Consider the following 6,764-nt stretch of genomic DNA (forward strand, 5'->3'; position numbering starts at 1 on the left):
GTTCTTTATTTATGTTAACACTTTTTACATCAATTAAATACAAAATTGGTATAAAAAAATATTTCAAACAGTAAAATCTTTCTTTTTCAATCTTTCTTGGATTTCATCAAAATCGTTTCTACCAAGCAAATAAGATATCTTCAAATTATCTCAACACACGTAATAGTAAAATCCAAATCATCACTAAAACATAAATTTCCAAATAGGTAAAGAATATAAACAAAATTTGTTTTAGCAGTTTTGGCGATGCTAGGGTTTTGTGAGGAATTGAATAGTTTTCAAATAAACAAAAATAAAAAACTAATTTCTATAACTATTATAATTAAAATTAATATAGAAAATTTTTTTATTTATTACAAAAATGTCGTTATGTCAAATTTCTATATAAGTTATAATTAGAATCACTATAAAAAGTTTTCTTATTTATTATAAAAATGTCACAACGTATACTTTCTATACTTTTATAACTAAAATCGATATAGAAAGTTTTATTTTTTATTATAAAAATGGCATCGCATCCACTTTTTATAGTTGTTATAAATATAGCCATTATAAAAGTGTTACCATATTTATAATTATTTATAATTATGTCACCGTACTCTTTTTTATACATGATGGATTATAACTAGGATAATTAGTTGTTATAAAAAGTATTTTCTTTGTCTTATGTAAATGCTAAGCTTCACTTATAATATACTAAATAAGAAGTATTTTTCATTCTTCGCAAGAATTTAAAGGTATAATGATAAAATTCATAAAAGTTATAGAGAAAATAAAAATGGAAAACAACTAATTTGGTAAATTAGTACGAATGAGAAGTGAGAAAATGAGATAGCAAACTTTTGACACCTCCTTCCATAGGTGCATTGAGTTGTTAATTTGACCCATGGCCTAGGATCAGTCTTAACCCACTCTTGAAAATGCCTTCTTTTATGAAGTCCCCTCAAGTGACGGCTAGAAAAAAGTCACAACCCGTAAAGCACCCTCTCAAGCGGGTTAGGGTTAGGGTTAAGGTGGATTTTGTAACACCCCTTACGGAGTGTCACTAGAAAATAACAAAATCCAAAATTTTACGCCAGTTTTTTTTTAAAATTAACATCGCAGAACTAAACCATCAAAAGTTTAAGCGTCTTACAACATAAGGTTAAAACCTTACAAATATCAAATTCATTATTCAAAGACATAAAATTACTTTAAAACATGATAAGTCCCCCATAGTTATTCCCATAACTCTCGTCGTGCTACTTCATCTCTTCCTCATCTGCAATGCCATCTACTCCCGTACAAGTACGATCATCGTAGGTGGAACCACAACCACAAAAGGAAAGGGTGAGTAAAGAAGAACCTAACATAGCATATAATTTCAATATCAAAATATCATAACTTAGATTATCCGAGTCACAACCTTACAATACAACATAATATTCAACTCATAACTTAGATCATCACCACTCAGACTATCAAAGTCACAACATTACAATACGTCACAGTATTATACTCGCGACTCAAATCATTTCCACGAGCTTCTGTTGTTTTCCTTGAATTTTGTCGTACCAAACCTGTTTCGCAAAACAGGGCCATTCGAGCCGTCTTCCATCGCAACTTCAGACCTATCTCCCCGACTCTTCAAGGAATTACGAGTAAAAACTTTGGTTAGGCGCACCCACCGAGCACTATACTCACACGAGCCGAAGTCATTGGGCGAGACATCCAACCCTCTCTAGTCCCCGCGCACGAGGAAAGGGTGACACTCGAACCTCAGTCTCAGTAGAGACTCTACACACTATCGTATCGTAATACGAACACCATCGATTCGACAAAATTTCTAAGAAAATGACAGAACGCTTGCTCTCACGATTTTACCATCACAACCATACGTAGATCACCATCATGCACAAAGTCAACCAAATTCATTCACCAACAATTAGTTAAAATCACAAATAATTAAATAAATTAATTTAATTATTCTTCCTACTGATGCACCCCTATGAAATTAGTAATTTCACACTTCCATCAACTAGAACAACATTTCTAGTGCACCCCACTTTTTAATTAATACCCAACATCAAAGAAAACACCTAATTCTAATACATCCCCTTTTTACTATAAACACATTCCTTCTATCTACACTTTCAAGTGGACCCCAAAACCATTAAATTATATTTTTTTTCTCACTTCCAAGTAGCTCCCACTTGGAACCACTCATTTCTCACCAAACTCTTACTTTTTCTCTCCTTCTTCCTTACTTTTACGTGACTTTACACTTCCTTCTCATCATTCTCTTTTTATTTTACCTTTTTCATTCAACAACTAAAGTTCACATTGATAAGTGTGAACTTTACTTGTATTTGTTACTTAAAATGTTGTGCTTTTGGGTAATTTAAGTGTTTATTCTCATGAAAAGTATATAAATGTTGATGTAAGTATAGTTTTGAATGTTTAAATGTGTTTTGATGCTTTTGTATGTTTATTTCGAAGTAGAATAAGGATTGGATAATATCAAAGATTTGGAGTGCGTCACTCGCTCAGTCAGAAGGATCAAATAGCTCAGCCAGCGAGCCAGCTCCTCGCCCAGCGAGCAGTGCCCACTCGCCCAGCGAGAAGTGTTCACTCGCCCAACGAGCCGTGCTCATTCGCCCAGCGAGCCGTGCTCACTCGCCCAGCGAGTAGTGGTCACTCGCCCAGCGAGTGGAGTCCTGTCGTCCAGCGAGAATTCACTTAAGGTCCTTCTCTTTAAAATGTCACGAAACTGATCCAGAGAAGGGGAGAGACCAGGGGGAACTCTGCAGCTCACGTCCAGCTTGTGTCTAAGTGCTTCCATGGTGGAAAACCACCACTTTCCACCGTCCAATCCATCATTTATCGCTTCTGTGATGTATATGTGTAGCTAGAACTCCATTTCACTATGGTTGAGAGTAAAGTTCTGAAACTCTTTGTAATTTCTCTATTAATGCATGATCTTGTATGAATTTTGTGTTCTATCTTTATTATTCATGCCTACGATGGGAATCTGAGCTAATTGAACGGTTAAATCATTGGGAAATGTATGAGACCGCAGACCTAGGATAGAACAACTAAAGGATTTCAAGTCCTAGACATAGGATGGAATTTTTAGTCATCTGTGACATTGTGTTTAAGGCAAATCTGAGAACTGAATTAGCTAAGGGATTAGTAATTTAGTTTGAATGATTCAAAAACTGTCATCTGAGGGATCAGAGGCTGCATGCGCCTAGGATGTCGATGATTAATTTTGAGGAATTGTGTTAGTAGAAAAATTACCTGAGTGATGAACTTGAATTTCAACCCCAGTGAACCTAAATTCGACTGTTTTTACCACTTTATTTACATTTGTATGCTAATATTAAGTTTGTTACAAAATTACGTTTAATAATCGCTAAATTGGTAAACTTTAACAATCAGTGAATCGAAACAAATCTCTTGGGAAAACAATATCCGGACTTACCGGTTTATTACTTGAACGATCCGGTATGCTTGCCGAGGTCTCAACACACATACTCCATTTTCTCTCTCTCATTTACGTAACACATACCCCATGCATTCCTATCCTCTTTTCTTATTATTTTCTACCCATTACGTAACCCACCACTCCTTCATTTTTTCTTTGCTTTCAAAGGTCATCCCAAGCTTCTTCCTTCATGGTCTTTGGTCCTCTTCCAGCACCTTTCTTTTCTTTTTCTTTGCCACTTTTACATCAACCAAGCCATGCCCATCTCCATCTTCCACTTCTATTCTTCTTCCATCATGTTCTTCTTCTACCCAAGACATCAAACTTTCATTTTTCTTCACTATTTTTCATCAAAACACATGTACCCCAACTTACCAAACATCTCTTTCACTCCTCTCGTTCTCATAATTCATTCTTTCCTCTTCCAACAATGGAAGAGAATTCTCAATACCCTCTTACCCACACTCTTGGTTAAAGAGTGTAGATAAGTGCTCCCAACAATATATAATTCTTGCAAGGTAATAAGAACCAAGATATACGAAATATACATGATTTTAAAGTGTACCCATGACAGTTTTTCATACACAAACAACATCCCAATACATCCATAGTGGATGAATTTGTTGGGTCATTAAAAGTTAAAAAATAAAGGGAATGAACTGGGATGAACAGGTTGAACCTCTTCACCTAGAACAACAGGTACAATTTGACTTGAATGGAAGTTAGAATATTTAGAGCCAAGGTCCTAAGAGTGTAGGACAAGGAGGCCAAAAATGAGGTGGACGTGCCCAAGGTAATTTTAAGGATGATAGTGAAGAGCAAACCAACAAACAGAATTGGCGTGGTCAAGGACAAGGGAAAGACCAAGGAGATCGATCAAGAGTCAAGTGTTTTAAGTTTGGCAAACACGACCATTATGCAAACGACTACAGATCGAGGAAGTGCTAAAACTATGGTAAGCCTATCACATTGCTAATTTTTTCAATGTGAGAAGAAAAGTGAGAGAAACCTTCTTACAAAAGAAGATGAAGAAGAGATAAGGATTTTTTTGTTTTCAATAAACTCAGACACGTTCAAGACCAAGCTATCAGAGGTAGTGCAAGAGGTGACCAAACAACTTGATGCCGAGCAGATTCACACTGAGTTGTTCTAGGTTGAACAAGAGGAGATCGAGTTGTTTGAAGCCAAGGAGGTGAAGGCTGACTGAGTGTCGAGTTGTCAAAGAACTCGGCAATGCTGATGAAGTGCTCGGTAAATGGTGCGACAAATGTGGAGAAGACAAACCTAGAGAAAAAACTTTGGCAAAACGATGAAGAGATTCAACAGATAGGGAGGCTTCTCGATGAAGCTAATGGGATTATGAATAAATAGAGGACTGAGCTTGAGGAGATGAAGAAGGCGGCTGAAGATAAGGAGGAGGAAACATAATGCTCTTGAACGACATAAAAATAGGAAAGAAGACACTAGTGTAGAAAAGGCTTTAGACGTCTATTATTTTGGGTTTTTTACGTTTAATCCCGGCCTGACGTCTTTACGGGTGACATTGATTGGACGTCAGTTTGCACTATCAGACATCTATATAGATGTCTGACACTACAGATCAGAGGTCTATATAGACATCTGACACTACATATCAGACGTATAACATTACAGATCAGACGTCTAAAGTGTCGTCGTATTTGATTGGATCTTTCTCTGCTTGAGGCCTCTTGGGTTGCTCCTGGCTCATGGGGATTCAAGGTTACAACTTTATATTTTACTTGAAGAGAATGGATTGTACCTTTTTTTGTATTGGATGGTTTTAAAAACGTAGTGGAGGGAATACGAGGAGTGCAAAACACAAGAAATTGTCGCTCAAGAACGGCCGTCAAAGGACATGAGCAAAAATGCACCAAAACCCAACGAAAACACATTTAATAGGTTCAAACGAAAGATAATTCATTAAAAAGTAATGTAATCAGAGTAAAACTAATTTTAAACGGTGCAAAAGTGAGAAAAACGAACTTGAAAAACGTAACCCGTGGAGAGAAAATGCGAGGAAGATGATGAACATTAAGTGCAAATAACTACTGCCTCGCGTTTGTGGTGTTTTAATGCAGCCATATAAAAGTTTGTTTCCCCAATAACAGACGTCTATATGGCTTTAGAAGTCAGACTAGGGGGATATGACGTTTAAATCTAGTCAAAAAGTGACTTTTTAGATTTCAAAAATGAGTATATAGAAGTTTGTTCTCCACACAACAAACGTCTATATGGCTTTAGAAGTCGGATTGGAGGGATCTGGCATCTAAATGGAGAAAAAAATGACTTTTTAAATTTCAAAAATGAGTATATAGAAGTTTGTTCCCCTACATTAGACGTTTGTTCCCCCACATCAGACGTCTATATGGCTTTAGAAGTCGGATTGGCGAGATCTGACGTCTAAATGAAGTCAAAAAGTGACCTTTTAGATTTCAAAAATGAGTATATAGAAGTATGTTCCCCCACATCAGACGTCTATATGGCTTTAGAAGTCGGACTGGCGGGATCTGATGTCTAAATGGAGTCAAACAATGACTTTTTAGATTTAAAAAATGAGTATATAGAAGTCTGTTCCCCCACATCAGACGTCTATATGGCTTTAGAAGTCGGATTGGCGGGATCTGACGTCTAAATGGAGTCAAAAAGTGACTTTTTGGATTTCAAAAATGAGTATATAGAAGTCTGTTCCCCCCACATCAAACGTCTATATGGCTTTAGAAGTCTGGTCCCTCCATAACAGACGTGTATATTGTTGTTTTATTTACAGAAAATGTCACCGGTCATTTTTTACGTTGGATACACTAGTGTAAAAAAGACTTTGGACGTCTGTTATTTTGGGCTTTTAACGTCTGATTTTTGTCCGACATCTATATGAGTGACGTTAATGAAGAGCTATTTAAATAGGAGTGAGTATTTAAAGATGTCTAGGTAGTGGAAGGGCTAAGATGAAGAGAATTATGCTAAAAGAGTTGATTTGGTGGCTAGAAAGTGGTTCAAAAAGAGTTGGTGAATGGAGCACACCAACAACAACATCTACACTTCGTTGAGTAATTCGTCAAGCTAATGCCGTTAAACAAGCGCTTTTGGGAGGCAACCCAGTTTTATTACCCTTTTTACTTGTGTTTGTATGGTTTTTGTGTCATGTGAATTAGTAACTTATGTTTTGCATGTTTGTGTTGTGTTGCAGGCTTGTGATTTTTGAGTTGAAATGTTTTGTTTATGGTTGTTATGTGTGTTTTATGTTAGTTATAGCTTGGTTTGTGTGTAAGTTCTTTGA

This window comes from Vigna umbellata, chromosome 4 (genome assembly GCF_029865625.1).
Source record: "Vigna umbellata cultivar VRB3 chromosome 4, Vumbellata_1.0, whole genome shotgun sequence".
Lineage (NCBI taxonomy): Eukaryota > Viridiplantae > Streptophyta > Magnoliopsida > Fabales > Fabaceae > Vigna > Vigna umbellata.